The sequence below is a fragment of the Opisthocomus hoazin genome, chromosome 8 (assembly GCF_030867145.1).
Source record: "Opisthocomus hoazin isolate bOpiHoa1 chromosome 8, bOpiHoa1.hap1, whole genome shotgun sequence".
NCBI lineage: Eukaryota > Metazoa > Chordata > Aves > Opisthocomiformes > Opisthocomidae > Opisthocomus > Opisthocomus hoazin.
Genome location: NC_134421.1, coordinates 62,294,052 through 62,311,573, shown reverse-complemented (window position 1 = coordinate 62,311,573; position 17,522 = coordinate 62,294,052).

Here is a 17,522-nt window from a genome sequence, read left to right as displayed (position 1 = left end):
AGTTAGAATGTACCCTCTGCAAGTTTGCTGATGACACCAAACTGGGAGGTTTGGTAGACACACCGGAAGGCTGTGCTGCCATTCAGCGTGACCTGGACAGGCTGGAAAGTTGGGCAGAGAGGAACCTGATGAGGTTCCACAAAGGCAAATGCAGGGTCCTGCACCTGGGGAGGAACAACCCCATGCACCAGTACAGGCTTGGGGTGGACCTGCTGGAGAGCAGCTCTGTGGAGAGGGACCTGGGTGTCCTGGTGGACGACAGGTTAACCATGAGCCAGCAGTGTGCCCTGGCTGCCAAGAAAGCCAATGGGATCCTGGGGTGCATCAAAAAGAGTGTGGCCAGCAGGATGAGGGAGGTTCTCCTTCCCCTCTACACTGCCCTGGTGAGGCCTCATCTGGAGTACTGTGTCCAGTTCTGGGCTCCCCAGTTCAAGAAAGATGAAGAGCTACTGGAGAGAGTCCAGCGGAGGGCTACAAGGATGATGAGGGGACTGGAACATCTCTCCTACGAGGAGAGGCTGAGGGAGCTGGGCTTGTTCAGCCTGAAGAAGAGAAGGCTGCGAGGGGACCTATATATGCTTATAAATATCTTAAGGGTGGGTGTCAGGAGGATGGGGCCAAGCTCTTTTCAGTGGTGCCCAGTGACAGGACAAGGGGCAATGGGCACAAACTGAGGCACAGGAAGTTCCGTCTGAACATGAGGAAGAACTTCTTCCCTCTGAGGGTGATGGAGCACTGGAACAGGCTGCCCAGGGAGGTTGTGGAGACTCCTTCTCTGGAGATATTCAAGACCCACCTGGACAAGGTCCTGTGCAGCCTACTGTAGGTGACCCTGCTTCGGCAGGAGGGTTGGACTAGATGACCCACAGAGGTCCCTTCCAACCCCTACTATTCTGTGATTCTGTGATTCTGTGAAATAGTTACGAGGAAAATGGCAGTGAGTCCTCTTCCCAGCTCCAAGATGCAGCAGGACCCCGGGCTCCTGAGCTTGCACTTTTTCATATTCAAGCCCTACTCCTTGTCTTAAATCTACCCTATGCGAGAAATCAGGTGAGATGTGAATGGCAGAAGGTAAAGCAGCACTTCAAGTCAAGATGAGCCCTTTTTCTTATTTCTCAGGGTTGACAATGTTGCACTGAGAATTTAGTGTTCTGAAAGCTGTTCTTGTCCGTATTCAAATCTCATCAGCTCTCACCCTGATTTTCAGCCTAAGGACTTGGATTCTCTTACCAAGTCCCTTGGAATCTCTCCTCCTTCAGGTGGAGCCCCCGTGTACCCCCATGCGTTAGTAAACACAGGATTGCTGCTGCTGGTAGCAACCCGCAGGCTTTGCATTAAGTTAACACAGGCCGGAGGGCTTGCCAGGTTTTGTCCGGACTAGTCTCAGCTAGCTTGGAGCTTTGTTTCAGCTTGTTTATCTGTGTCAGCGATTGCCTAATGAGCAGGTGGCTCCTACCTTTTTTGTTTTAGTTTTGCTTGGCTTTGTCTAATTGGTGTAATGTTTGTTGTTAGAAGCATTTATGTAAATAGGAATAACAAGTAACTTGGCTGTGTAGAATGGACTATCTGTGACCCTACATTAATGAGGAAGCATAAAGAAGTAAAGCTGTGTTGCAGTAGTGGTGGCTGCAAAGGTTTGAGCGCAGGATGACACCAGAGGCCCCAGGGCTGTCAGTAACTCACCAGTGAGGGCACTGCAAGCCTAGGAACTGGGTAAAACCAGCTGTAGGCATAACAAAGAAGAAAAGTGTTTATGTGTATGTAAGACCTACCGTAAGTACTAAAGTTAGGTGCAACATAAGAATTGTGGACCAAGGAACTAAAATCAGTGTAGAGCATGTTAACAGACATATAAAATGGGCACAAGTAGCCCCTAGAACGAGGAGGAAGCAGCCATCAACATGGACATCATGCTCCTCCTAGCAAAGAGGAGAAAACCCACCCACCATGAACTCCATACTCCTCTGGTTTGATTTGTCCTGGATAAATGCTGGGTGCCCACCAAAAATGCTCTATCACTCCCCCTCCTCAGCTGGACAGGGGAGAGGAAATATGATGAAAGGCTCAAAGGTCGAGATAAGGACATGGAGAGATCACTCACCAATTACTGTCATGGACAAAACAGACTGAACTTGGGGAGAAAGGGAAGTTTAATTCATCAGCAATCAAATTAGAGTAGGATGGTGAGAAATAAAACTAAATCTTAAAACACCTTCCCCACCCGCCCCCTTCTTCTTCCCAGGCTCAGCTTCACTCCCATTTCTCTCCCTCCTCCCCCTGAGCGGTGCAGGGGGACGAGGAATGGGGGTTACGGTCAGTTCATCACACGTTGGCTCTGCCACTTCTGGTCCCTCAGGGGGAGGTCTTCTCACACCCTTCCCCTGCTCCAGCATGAGGTCCCTCTCACAGGAGACAGTTCTCCACAAACATCTCCAACATGACTCCTTCCCACGGGACTCAGTTCTCCGCGAACTGCTCCAGCATGGGTCCTTCCCATGGGGTGAGTCCTTCAGGAACAGGTTGCTCCAGCTAGGGTCCCCACGGGGTCACAAGGCCTGCCAGCAAACCTGCTACAGCATGGGCAGCCCACAGGGTCACAGCCTCCCTCAGGCATCCCCCTGCTATGGCGTGGGGTCCTCCACTGGCTGCAGGTGGGGAACTGCTCCACCGTGGATGTCCATGGGCTGCAGGGGCACAGCCTACCTCACCATGGTCTGCTCCACGAGCTGCAGTGAATCTGTGCTCCGGCACCTGGAGCACCTCATCCACCTCCTTCTGCACTGACCTTGGAGCCTGAAGAGTTGTTTCACACAGTCTCACTTCTCTCTCTCAACTGCTGTTCCACAGCAAGCTTTTCCCCTGCTTAACTGTGTTATCCCACAGGTGCTACCACCACTGCTGATGGGCTCAGCCTTGCCCAGCAGCGGGTCCATCTTACAGCCGGCTGGCATCGGCTCTATGAGACATGGAGGAAGCTTCTGGCAGCTTCTCACAGAAGCCACCCCCTTGGAGCCCCCCTGCTACCAACACCTTGCACGCAAACCACACAAATATCTCAGGAGGACAACTTCCTGTCACTTCTCTTTCCTCAGATGAAAACCATCAGCATTAGCAGCTAGAGAAGCAGTGGACCGGTAAATGTAGCACCAGACAAAATGCATTAGATACTAGGAGGGGGTTTTATTACAACTTTTAACTATTATATTGTTGATGAGAAGTATTTTTTTAGTCTAGAAATTTTCAACTGCATTTAAATGAATATTAACTTTTTTCTGTATTTTGATTATACAGTCAAATCTTTCAGTTAGATTAACAATAAAATTTTGGCTTCCAGTACAAGATGTGGTCCTTTCTTTGCCCATAACAAGATGCCTAGGGACAACATGTGGGGCATATACAAATACTCTGGGGTAGCTGTGGTATCAAACTGGTAATCTCATCCCTGCCCTTGTACTTTAGACGATCTCCAGGAATGCAGGCACTCTGATGGGATAAGAAGACAAAAGATTTGCTGCATTTGACATCACACCTCTTCATAATTCTCTGAGATTCTCATTTCAAGAACTAGAGTTCTGATTCTGTATATTCCATTTCCTACATTTTTTCAGTATTTATTGTGAGTATCGACTCGTCCAGGAAGCAAAAGAGAAAAGAATGGATTTATTACAAAGGACATTATTGCATTTGCTTACTTTGCAAACTCTTCAACAGGCGGCATTAACCTACGGAAGGACTGCTCAAAAGCAGCCAGCTTTCAGGGCTTTGCCATGAAGTTATTTTCAGTTTGTAGCATCGTTAGAATATTGTACGTCTGGTTTTTGATAGTCCATGAATGTTTGAATGACCCATCTTTACTTTCTTTTGAAACTGGCACCCAAAGCCTCGCAGAGCATCTTTGCTTTCTATAGCACTGTAAATACAGCTCGATTGGCTGTGCGAGATCATTTTGTTCATGCATTGAACCTATAGTGATAGTATGTCCCTCTGTTACACAAAGGGCATGAAGCACTGTGCATCATCCTTAAACATTTCTAAGATGGCTTCTATATAGGCGATGACACTAGGGCTTTATTTTTTATGTCTAATTGATTACTAATATTATTATCCCTACAATTTCCAGAAATAGACTAGACCTTGACTACTTTCACATTTTTGGAAATTCAAAAGACACAGGGGAAACATCCATGAGGTCTTATCTGGGATATGGACCACTTCATTGACTAGATACCTCTACATGCATTCTAGATTTCCCTTTCCTAGATTTCTGTCAGATTTCTTGCTCTTTTTAAACTACATGTTTGCGTTTACTGCAGCCCCATTGATTCTTCTGTTTTCCTGCATTGAATCCCATGAATCATCCAGTGAGATTAAAGGTCATAGAATCACAGAATGGTTTGGATTGGAAGAGACCTTTAAAGATCAGCTAGTTCCACCCCCATTGTCAGGGACACCTTCCACTAGACCAGGTTGCTCAAAGCCCCATTGAACCTGGCCTTGAACACTTCCAGCAATGGGGCATCCACAACTTCTCTGAGCAACCTGCTCCAGTGTTTGACTCATTTTATCAGAAGAGAGGAAATAAAATCTTCACTCATCCCTTGAGAACTAGCAATAAGGAAAGACTTAGAGAAGGAAACAAGTCATTCTGTGATGTACTTTCTTTTTCACTGCTTCATCTTTGAAGATGAAGCACTTCCAAGGCCCTGATTTAGCAAAAACATCAGTCACTGAGAACGTGAAAAGAACTGTTTAACTGAAACTGCTGTACCATAGAGCCACTGTACTGGGGCCAAAAATGGCCAGAGACGCCACTTAAGAAATACCCAAAGAATATTTCCCTCCCTGGAGATTACAAGGAGTTTTTCTGCATTGGCCCTAGGAGCAAATGACTGATGTGGAAAGGTCATGGTCCTTCTCAGCTCTGAGTCAGCGATTCACTTTAATAAATTGCATTAAAGAATTTTCAGTGCATTTTTTCGACCACTGGGACATGTAAATCTTATTAGTGTCAATGAAGGTTGCAAGACACTCAGAAAAGATAATATACCCTCCTTCTAATGTGTATCTATAAAATACATTACATGTCCTAAACCCACTTTCCATAACATTGTAGAAGACCTGCCATAAATACAGTCCTTTTCTAGAACATTTTATAAGCATAGGAATGGTGTATAAATCACAGGACAGTGAGACTCTGATGATGATCATTGTGAAAGCTTCTTATCCTTGGTACAGTCCATTAAAAACAGATCATAAAATCTGAAGAAGCACATAGGAGGATCATCTGAGACTTAAGACTGAAGGCACTTACATGATGAATACGTATTGATCAAGATCGCTGTGTTTACCCACAGGTGCAAATCCTGTCCATGTTGGAGCAAGAAGCTGTAAAACGAAATTATACAGCCAGGAGATGCATTCATATGGGATCTTATTCAAAAGATACAAAACTACAATCTGCTACCTAGCAGCACTGTTCAGTGGCTGGTTTTGTGACGGCAGGATGTGTAGAGAGGACTGAGATGGACTGGTACTCTGTTCGGTTTCCAAGGGGAAAGAACATAGCAGAGTTGAGGATATTTTTACAAGCTGTGTGCGTTGACTGAAGCTGTGCTAAAGAGCTGCAGTTAAAAGGACATCATGTTTTTTCCTATTATGATGAGAGATTTGTAAAAAGGAAACCTTAATGTCTCTCTTCAGTGTGTTTTCTCCCTGTAAAACAGGCGACTGGATGGTTTGTGAGCTAGTTATAGGTGGATCATATCATGTCACTGAGTTTTGATCAGAGCTCACCATGAATTAAAAGCTAGTGGATTGTTCTGCTTAACATCAATAACATGACGTACTACAGGGTTTTTTTTTTCCTCATGCCTAGTTTGAGCTGATAAATTTTTTCTCCTGCATTGTGCTGTTATTGGAAATCCAATATAAACTTCATTTAGGAATTCTGTTTAAAATTGATGTTCACTATATATTGTATTAGTAATAGAACAGCAATTAGCACTTAGTTTATATGTTGGCTCTGAGAATTTCCACTGACTTTTTATGTATATGTGTGTGTCAATGTCTAAGTTTATTTGCTTCTCTCTTTCCTTGTTCTCATTTTACATGGGATCAATAATAACCCTGTTGAATAATGTGTCATGTTTGATCTAATTAATATGTTTCAATTCAATGCTTGGAATAGAGAACAGTTATAAAAACAGGGTTTCTTCCACTGAAAAAAAAAAACACATTAGTTAGAGACTATGTAGAACTTGCATGAAAGTAAAATGACAGCTAGAACTTAATAAAATACATTACAGAATCACAGAATCACAGAATAGTAGGGGTTGGAAGGGACCTCTGTGGGTCATCTAGTCCAACCCTCCTGCTGAAGCAGGGTCACCTACAGCAGGCACCTCTTCTTTGTAATAAACAAACTATCATTTACTTTAGAGCTTATTTACAGCCAGTGTTTCTCATACTATAAGTAATCTTAGATTTTAAATAAATCTCCCTCTGAAAAGCCACACAAGGCAGAGAAATTACTTCTACAACAATTTTGGTGCTTCAGAGAACAGGAACTAGAGAAACAAGGTCAAAGTGGTCAGGCTCAAAGGAAAGGGAATAAAATGAAGGCCAGGTACATTTTCAGACTAAATAACATCCATTTTTTCTCTTTCAAAACATTTTTAGTTTTTAATTTTACATATTGTAACTGAAAAGTTTCAAAGCTCAGACAAACCAGTTTGTTTTGCTGAAGTAAAATATTTTGATAGATCGCAACTATTTCCCCTTTCATGTGCAAAGAACTACCAGCTTCTCTTAAAATCAGAAACAAAGACAAATGTTAAAAATCCCAGAATCTTCCCGGATGGGGAACGCCCATTCTCTGCACGGCTCGAGGCAGCAGCACGCATTTTCTCAGAGTCGGTTTGCGTTCAGAAACGTTTTACCAGGTCTGATTTCGCACCAGCAGAGAGCAGTAGTACCCCCATCATCAAGGGCTAGATTCTGCGAGCTCTAAGTGGTTTTTGTCTGGTTTAGGTACACAGTGGGGCCTGCGGGCACTAACTTACAGGTGGCATCCAGAAAGCTCACGCAAAATCAGGTCTGCTTGCTCTGCCTTAGTCCTCCCAGCTGAGGGTCTGCACAGGTGGTGGTGCTCGGTATTTTGGTGTTGTCATTTGTATTTTCTTTAGGTTGACAGGAACAGTGAGGATTTCCCACAATAAAGCTCCTTCTTTACCCTTTCAATATTTAATATGCAGTTGCTTCTGTTTACTGAATTGAGGTTTATTAATTTTTCTTCATTAAAACAATGTTTATATGCATATACCGTGGTGTTTATATTCTAACAAGATTTCTACCTTTTAAAAAGACTGTTCATGCAAACAGAAATCCTCTGGTTCTACCAGGCCCCAGTAAATGGCTGTCTACATTATCTCTGTGATCTGTAACAACCCAGGACCCAACAGAGCCCCTACAGATTTACAAGTGCAATGAATCCTTGAGGTTACGATATCAAACATCCACTTGCTAATTGTGACATTAATCTCACACTGTCTGCTGCTGAGATGTTAATGCTGTACTAGTGCCACGTTGCCTTTTAGTCATTTCATCCTGTAGTGCAAGTCATGTGGTTCAGACTGCTGGTACAGATCCAACAGATGGGTTGTGAAGGAGTAGGAGGCAGAAAGCAAAATGCAAACAGACTCACTGATTTTAAAGTATAGCATATTCAAAGATTGCCTTTGCTTTTAGATTTCTCAGTTCTTAAGCACTCAGAATAAGGTGGTGGCTCTCACTGCAGTGTAGTCAGGTAGTGCAGACTGACGTCCAGACTTGGGTGCTGGGAAATGCTTCTGCCCTACAGTTTACACAGGGCACAGGGATTTAGACAGAAACAAACAGTTCTTGAAGAAAAATTCACTCCTCTGATTACAGCGATGAAGTACTCTACGAGTTCAGCAAAGTCCAAGTGAGGTAGTAAGAGCCAGCACGCTGCCAAAGGAGCTCAGTGAGGTCAACAGGAAATCCTAGAGAGAAGGTTTTCCTGCAGAGAGATTGACTTTTCAAAACATAAGTGGGAACCCAGATACCTCTTTGAAAGAGAATCTAATGCCAAAAAAGACTTGCTACCTAGGTTCCTCTGTGAAGGGACCTGAGCTCTTTGTTGGCAGTACTCAGTACTTCAAAGAACTGGGCCCTGTCACAGAATCACAGAATGGTAGGGGTTGGAAGGGACCTCTGTGGGTCATCTAGTCCAACCCCCCTGCCGAAGCAGGGTCACCTACAGCAGGCTGCACAGGACCTTGTCCAGGTGGGTCTTGAATATCTCCAGAGAAGGAGACTCCACAACCTCCCTGGGCAGCCTGTTCCAGTGCTCCGTCACCCTCAGAGGGAAGAAGTTCTTCCTCATGTTCAGACGGAACTTCCTGTGCCTCAGTTTATGCCCATTGCCCCTTGTCCTGTCACTGGGCACGACTGAAAAGAGTTTGACCCCATCCTCCTGACACCCACCCTTCAGATATTTGTAAGTATATATTAGGTCCCCTCGCAGCCTTCTCTTCTTCAGGCTGAACAAGCCCAGCTCCCTCAGCCTCTCCTCATAGGAGAGATGTTCCAGCCCCTTCACCATCCTCACAGCCCTCCGCTGGACTCTCTCCAGTAACTCCTCATCTTTCTTGAACTGGGGAGCCCAGAACTGGACACAGTACTCCAGATGAGGCCTCACTAGGGCAGTGTAGAGGGGAAGGAGAACCTCCCTCAACCTGCTGGCCACACTCTTTTTGATGCACCCCAGGATCCCATTGGCTTTCTTGGCAGCCAGGGCACACTGCTGGCTCATGGTTAACCTGTCGTCCACCAGGACACCCAGGTCCCTCTCCACAGAGCTGCTCTCCAGCAGGTCCACCCCAAGCCTGTACTGGTGCATGAGGTTGTTCCTCCCCATATGCAGGACCCTGCATTTGCCTTTGTTGAACCTCATCAGGTTCCTCTCTGCCCAACTTTCCAGCCTGTCCAAGTCACGCTGAATGGCAGCACAGCCTTCCGGTGTGTCTACCACACCTCCCAGTTTGGTGTCATCAGCAAACTTGCAGAGGGTACATTCTAACTCTTCATCCAGGTCGTTGATGAAGAAGTTAAACAAGGCTGGGCCCCGTACTGACCCCTGGGGGACACCACTTGTTACCGGCCTGCAACTAGACTCCACGCCACTGACGACAGCCCTCTGAGTTCTGCCATTCAGTCACTTCTCAATCCACTTCACCGACCACTCATCCAGCCCATACTTCCTGAAATTCCCTAGGAGGATATTATGGGAGACTGTGTCAAAAGCCTTGCTGAGGTCTAGGTAGACAACATCCACGGCTCTCCCCTCATCTACCCAGCCAGTCATGTCATCGTAGAAAAATTCAGATTGGTCAGGCATGATTTCCCCTTGGTGAATCCATGCTGACTACTTCTGATAACCTTCTTTTGCTCCACTTGCTTGATGATGGCCTCCAGGATAAGCTGCTCCATCACCTTTCCTGAGATGGAGGTGAGGCTGACTGGTCTGTAGTTCCCTGGGTAACTGTAATGTTACTTGCTTTGTAAATGGGTTCTGCAAAAAGAATAGCATGTAGGATTTGTGAAAATAAATGGAAGTGTCAGAAGTCTGAATGTGCCTCAATATTTCCATTTTCTTAATTGAATGCTAAAATCAAATAACATCCACCTAATAACAAAGAGCAGCAACTTATCATGGAATTTGTGTGTACAATGAAAATAAGTAAAAAAGCTGAACTTTGAGTAGTCATAAAGAGAATATTGCAAAAAGATATTACAGAGAGCACATTGCTGAGGCAATGGAACATGTGGTAGCCTTAAAGATTATTGCAAGAATATTTTCACAACCAAAAAATAAAGGCTTACATATGCTTTTTAGTTATAGTTTGTATATGAAATTCTGACAGACATGAGGCCAAGAGAGAGAAGTCAGGAAAGCTGCAACCCGTTCTAGGGAAGCAGCTGCTCTCATCTGGAATTGACTGAGAGCTGTCACAACTGAAAAAATGTTAGCCAAGAAAAAACTTGCACTTAGCATCTTGTAAAAGGTTCAGCCTGAACACTTTCTCTTTATCTCTCTGAATAGTTTATTAGGAAGTGAATTTTTCCTGCTCAAGTTGCAGCAGCCACAGGTCAGATTTTTTTAGTACAGTAATGGATTCGTCTTGTTAGCCTCACGGTTTAGCTTCTCTCTCCTCAAGTTTTCAGTGTTGTATAGTATCATACAATACAAAAGAATAATGTTAATGTAATCAGTACTGAGAAATGAGATTAATAATGACTGTTCAATCTGGGAGGCTGAAACAGAGGGTTCCGCATGAATGGGAGAGATTCTGTGATGCTAACACTGAGTTCTCTTTTCCCAGGTTCATTAGCTCTGCTTTCTTCCTCTGAAGAAAGGAATTTGCAGTGAAACATTTTGCACTTTGACAATTCTGTTTGACAAGAGGAAAAACATGTAAAGTAACGAGGGCACACCTTGCCTTCAGTTTCTCCCAGACAAACTTGCAGCCTTCAGCAGGACTGCATGAAATCTCCATCTTGTGTTTCCAAAGCACTGCACAAGCATTTGCCAGGTAACCCCTTGCATTGTCTGAGGAAGGGTCCAGGTCAGCACCACCAGCTGACCACCAAAGAAAGAACCTTAAGCAAAGCATTAGGATAGTGTTTTCGCTCACGCCTTGTGCCAAGCAATCCAAAGGCTTTTGAACCTTCTGGAAAGGATTTTTTTTTTTTCCATTTTCCAAATTTTCTAGGGGCAAAATGACCTGGATAATTTTGCTGAAGGTGACTATACCTTGGCACTGGTTATACAGAGAGTCTCTGGAAACTTGACCGCTGACTTTGACCTCTCAGCAGGATAGCTGAATAGAAGTGAGGTGAAGATGTTAGGTCAGCTCTACCTGGAAAAGAAATGGCTAAAGCAAACATTGCCCACAAGATGAAGTGCTGTCACTGGACATAAGCCAGAGAAAAGCAGTGTGTCAAAATGTGCATGTGTGCATATATGAAAGCATCTTTTTATGAGAATATGAAAAGTTTATGGGTTGCTTTTGATATATTCTATTTCACAGAGCCCTCGTGGGGTTAAAAAAATCCCAACCCCTCCATCTGTATGCAATAGATGTTTTCTCCCAAATGGTTCTGAACTGCAACATGCCATTTTCTGCAGCTACAAAAATTACAGCAGTTAGGAAGCTGCTAACCCAGCAGCATGAACAACATGAAGCTTTAAACTCATAATGATTTGAAGGCTTTTCTTAGTTGTAGAGAAGTGTTTCTTCTGCTTCTAGTAACCTATAATAAAGACTCAAACTTTATCCCCTGAAATTGTGGGGCAGGCATTTAAAGATACAAAGCCGTCATTTGTTGTAGAACTTTCTATTTCAGGCTCTGCTCTCCATTTGCAAAGATCAACGTAGATGCATGTTCACCCTCCAGCTCCCCGAAGACCAAGATTTTGTATGAACTTGGGCTGTTATGAGAGTTATTGTATAGGAATTTGTCTAGCTGCCACTATAAACACAGGCCCACCTTTGTGTGCATCAGATCTTTATATAAAGATGCTGAAGAATGTAGGGTTCTCCTTCGCAGGGCAAAACAGCTAAGGGTTTTGTGAGAGATGGGTCTGGGGAGGTGGGATGTGATGGTCGGGAGGGTGTGGAAGGGGCAAGGGCGATCTTCATTTCTGGAAAATGATAGCCTTTTGAGACATCAAGATGATACAGCTTTCCCTCCTTCCTTCCTTCCAGGCCCTTCAAAGGTTCCTTGTCTTCCTCTCCCTCCCTCCCTTCCTTGCTTCCTCATCAGCTGCCCATGGAAAAGCTGACCATGCTATACATTTAGTGGCTGAACAGACAGCGTCTGGTAAAATCAGCATCCTTTTGCCAACAAAGAAACAGTTCACAGCTCAGGAGCAGTGGGGAATTCAAAAGGTGGTGACTGAAGAAAACATTCCCTTCAAAAGAAAGGGCAAAAAGCCAGGCAAGTCTTTTATCCTTCCTTCCCAACTCTCCTGAGTGACCAGAGGTGCTGTCGGAGGTGGTGGAAGCAGCACAATGCCTCAGGGTCTGTGCTACACACCATGTCTTGCAAACCCCAACGGAGATGGGGTGCTGGGGCTGGAACCGATCCTGAGCGGGACATGGCAGCCGCCTGAGGACAGCCACACTTCGGATACTCCAGGTTGCAGAGCAGTCCCTTGGCTGCTCACTCAGCCACTGTTTGCTAGTTTTAAATGGCCGATTCGGTTACTTTTATTCTGACCAGGGCTACATAAAACAGCAGCGGTAGCCAAATATCTTCACAGGGGTTCTTATAGGTCTAGCACTAGGATGAGGTTAGCCAGGCTGGGAAATCCTTAGGAAAAAATCCTTGATGTACAGTAGCCTGCTGATAAAAGAAGGGAGAGAGGCTCATTCTCCCTCTGTTTCAGTCAAGCACAGTAACTTTTACTGTTGCTCCTGTAAAGAATAGGAGACTATATTTTCACTGAGTTCTCTTTCCTTTCGTTATTGCTTTTTAGCCTGCAATGCTGGACTCAATGCCTCTCACTGATACAGGATTTTGTTTTAGACTTTGGGAACTGCGTCACTGTGATACCTTGGGTAACCTCTGCGCAGCCAGTTGGTGTGATCCCTTGTCACAGAGCACTGGCCAGTGCCTGTCCTCACACTGCGATGCCCACCGCTGCTGAATCTGATCTTTTAAATCTGGCCAGAATTAACAGTTCACAAATGGTTTTTATAGGAACCCAGCACCTTTCATCTTCCACAACTGCGGCTTCCAAAAAGATTTACTGTTATGTGTGTGTGTCCAGAAGAACGAGAATTACAGTACATCAGTAGCACCAGTCTGTAGCTCTGTGGAGCCGAGAGAAGTATTTTTACAGCAAAAGACTGGTATATCATTTGTCCACAGGTAAGATGAAGGGGTTACGTGCTTTCCCTGGAGCCTGGGGAGTCTAGGATGTAGTGGAACAGGTTTTAAAAATGGACACCAATCCTAGCTGCTCATGGAAGAATGGTGATCGATACCCCCTCCTGAAAAACAGTTTCCCTGAACTTACTTACAACTCCCTTACCATCAGCCTCAGATACAAGGAAGCAGTGAAAGTCCAGGTTAGTACACACTCTAGAAACCACAAAGCCTGGTACAAATCCCAGCAGTTCTGGAGGCACTACATATAACATTAAGGGTATGGATGCCGGCTCTAAATGATAGACAGTCTGAGCTGGAAGTGCTTTTGACTGATACCGGTAATCAGTGCTATTCCTGTCAGTGATTATACCCAGTGCTGCCATTATCAAAGGCAGCGTCTATCAAAAATGTTTTCAAATTCCTGATTTAGACCATTGCAGCTGGAAACATTTTAAGCAACCAATGCATTTCCTTCTACAGATGAACTGTGAGAATGGAAGTTGTATTTCAAAAGAAATTCAGGATTTCAATGTTTGACTTGGTTCTGATAGGAATCAGTGTTCCAGATTTGTCCTTGAAGATAGGTCTCAAAAGCACACAAATAAAAAAGCTAGAGTCATTCTCAACGCTTACTTTTGGCAAAATTGAAAAATTTTCACACTGACTTTTTAAGATATGATGTTCGGGTAGTTAAAAAAAAAAAGCCTTAGGAACTAAGCAGAAATCAAGATGTCTCGCTCTGAATCTGTCCAAATTAATCATCTAAACATTACTGGAATATTTTTCATTGGAGAAACTCTGCAGACGTCAATCTGATTTTACAATGTGGTTTAGATCCAGTTGAAAACATATTCAAATGCAAAATCAGTCCATCAAAAATGCTCCCAGCAGTTCTACTTGAGATACAAAAGTTCATCTAATTGGCACCCACCAGGAGCTTATTTGCTCATTCAAGATGAGAGACCAATTTACAAAGCAAAATTACATCCTCTGAGTAGAATAGGAATCCTGACATGAGACTCAGCTTTTCAATAAGTATTTTCAATGCAAATAAGGTTTCAAAGGACTGTGTGAGGGGAAAAAAAAACACACACAAAGGAGTGAACAACCTTCTTCCTGTCTCATTCTTGAAGTACACTGTATGACAGTTTGAATTCCTAATATGAAGTATGAAAGCAAAATAAATGTTCTTAAAATCACAAGGACCTTTACATATTACTTCTCTGTCTCTCCCTCTATTCAGTGAAAATGCAAACAGAGCATTGTCAGTAGGTTCATTCATTTTGAAATGTGAATGGAGGTGAGAGGGCTCTTGTCTGCTTCCCTGGTCAGCAGCAGAGCAGGGGCTGACTGAGTTGAAACTTTAATTAAAGCCCTGTCAAGACAGCATAACTTACTGTGAGAGTCTTTTTATGAGTTTCACGTCATAGAAACCACAATTAAAGCATCTATTACACAGTGACTTGTGATTACTCTGTGGCTTATGGTAAGTCTGTGTGTTTCTACAGAGAGTGTGTATGACAAAACTATACAAAAGACAGACCCAGTACTGCAAGTAGTATCGCCAAGTATCTTACATTTAAGTACCCTTTGCAATATAAATAAAGCAGACGATGCTTTTCTGGGCGGAGTTAGCCAGTTTATCAAAAGTACTTCTTGCGCTGCTACATTACACTTAACCTTGTTTCTATACTTAAAGAACTATTCCTTATATAAATACCCTGTTAATACCACTGTCGTCACTTGTTCTCATTGTCACAGAGTCCCAACGTGGTGCATGAACAGAACAGAAAACAGACTGGAGAGTGAGGTGTTGTATCTGTGATAAATCTCCATGCTCTCCTTCTCAGCACTCTGACATTTTTAGAAGACTCCATGCTAGCTGAGGTAAAGTCCATATTTTGCTGATGGGGGGAAAAAAGAGGCAGTATTTCTCCTTGCTTGGAAGGCATTCAGACTCTGTACTGAAAGGCATAATAGAAATGCCCACATAGATTAGAGCAAGAGAAAGAGAGAAAGACTGCAGAGCCAGAGTTCTGCAGATAATCATAACGTAATAGGAATATTAGATCACTGCAAATTTTTCTCTCTGTTACTGTCTGCTGGACTCTCACAGGACAGTTTTTAGGATGTGATCTTATTTTTTGTCTCCTCTATTGCAGAACGTAATCTGGATTGCTGGGAAGGCGCTCTGGACAGACAGCCACCCGTCATACCTTGGGGATCTTCTCTGCATTACACAAACTACACTGCCCTAAGGAGTATTCTGGGCACGGTGACAAATGTATAGCTCTAAAGCCTGAGCTGATTGCTGATGTCATTTTACAGCCAGACTGGAGAAAGAAAAATGTGAAACCAACCTTGCATCAAAATATTTCATGTCTATTCATGGTTTTATTTTCATGCAGTTTAGCAGGTTTTGCTGCTGCGGTATTTTCCTTAAGCGGACAATGCTGTGTGCACAGTCCGCTGCCTTTTCTCATCACGAGCATCCCCCGGGGTTGTGCTGGAGGCACAGACCAGGTCCGAGAGACCCACTGCCCAACCGACTGCCCGATTCTTCTCCCATCTATTTCCTGGGTCTTTGCAGCGCTGCATGGGGTCTCCTCCCGCCACAGCCATGAGTGAAGTGCTGCCATTCCCTGTACACTCTGGTGTAAATCCCAGAGGGTTTCCGTGGACTTAGGAGATTTATTCTGGATTTACACTGGAATCACTGGTAGCAGGTTGCTCTCCTTAGCCTGTAGTACAGAAAAGTGGTAAAGCAAATAGATTTCTGAAGGAAGTTCAAACAGGTGACAAATTTTATGTATTTGGGAACTTTCCCATTGATCTTCATGGGATGACCCACATGTGCAAACATGGATGAATAGGCATTTGCAAGCACAATTTCTGATGTGTTTGTAACATAGTAGCATAGAGTTTAAACTGCATAACTTTACATTTGCAAGATAGACGGCAGCTGACATTATCGTTTCAAATCAATACAAGTAGGGCATATAATAAAAATAACTGTAAATTAAGAAAATATTTTGTATGAAAATCTTTTAAATCCTTTCAATATATTTTTATAAAGTACATTTAAAAAATATACCACTTTCTAGCAACCAAATTCCTTCCAAGCTTCTGCAGATCTCAAGGTCTAACCCCTGTCTTTCCATGTCACTTATCAGAATTTCAGTCAACTGAAGTCCCAAAAGCCTCTATGTTTTTGTAGGCATCAAGAACACTCTATAAATTATTTCCTTCTTTCCTCAAGGAATTTAGAAGCTTTTTGTGAGCGAAGGAATTTTTTGTGTCTTTGCCTGTTTTGTAGAAGTCTATTTGAAACTTGCTGAAATAACAATGGAAACAGAAGTAGTGATCTAGCCTTACTTTAGTTCAGTGCACTTCAAGAGATAAATCCTCTCTTAGGTGATTGTTGTTATCCTTAACACATGAAAGTGCCATAATTCTATCTCAGAATTCTGGGAAAGTATTCTTTCCAAAACTACTTGTGTATAAAGAGTGGGACGTTGGCTACCAAAGGAACATGATGAATCAGAGAAAGTACATCATAATAGGAGTTTTTCACATTCTTATTTTCCATGAGCTCCAAACTGCACATGCAAACGCATGCACAGAAAAAAGTGCAGGTAACAGACAGCAAAACAAAAACTTCTGCTCTACCTGTTTTATAAGGAGAAAAGAATCAGTCCTCAGATGCACCCTCAAAACTAGCAAGGGATTAATAGAAAATAAAAGGTGGGACATGCAAATGGTGTAAAAGAAGTAAAGACCTGCAGGGTGTTTCAGAGATCAAAAGTCACGTAACAGACATCCCTGTGGTTGGATGGGGACAGGTGCACAAGAGAAGTGGGTCACGTGTGTTCTGGGCTGTCATAATAAGCACCATTCCTCAGCTAGTAAAATTCCCCTTTATCATGGCTAACTAGGTCACATTCATCAGCAAAATAGCTGTATTCACACAGCTTCCAGATCTCAAATTGATTTTTGCTTGGGTGTTCATGGATGGAGGAAGCATAGTCAACTGCAGCCATGTATAAAAATATGCCTTACAAGTCAAAAAATTTATATAGTTTTGTGAAAAACAATATTCTTAGGTAGGATATTAAAAAAATAGCCCAAAACAATCAAAGTCTGAGAGAGGATCCAATCTGTTGGGTGATCTGCTTTATTAGGGAGCACTCCACCCCAGGTATGAAAGGTGGGAAGAAAGCGTGCCGTGTCCTGCATTAATCCTGCGGTTGTCCTCTGTAGTTCTTTTTTGAGCTTATCTCAAGGTTGAAATCACAACATTGGAGACAAGCTTCTAGTTTAGATAGAGGCTGTTCTGACCCAGAATAGCCATTTTTCTTCCCAGCCTGGAGCCTGGTACAGTCAATGGAATCAACCCTGTTGAGTTCTGCCCTGCTCAGAGCAGGGACCCCACAGGAATCCGTGACTCTGCTGTCCCATCTACAGGGCAAAAATCAATGAATGAGACTTTGGCTGTTAATTTCAGGTTCTAAAAAATTCCATGCCCAAGGCTTTTCTTCTGTGCTGGTGAAACCTCTGCCACTTGA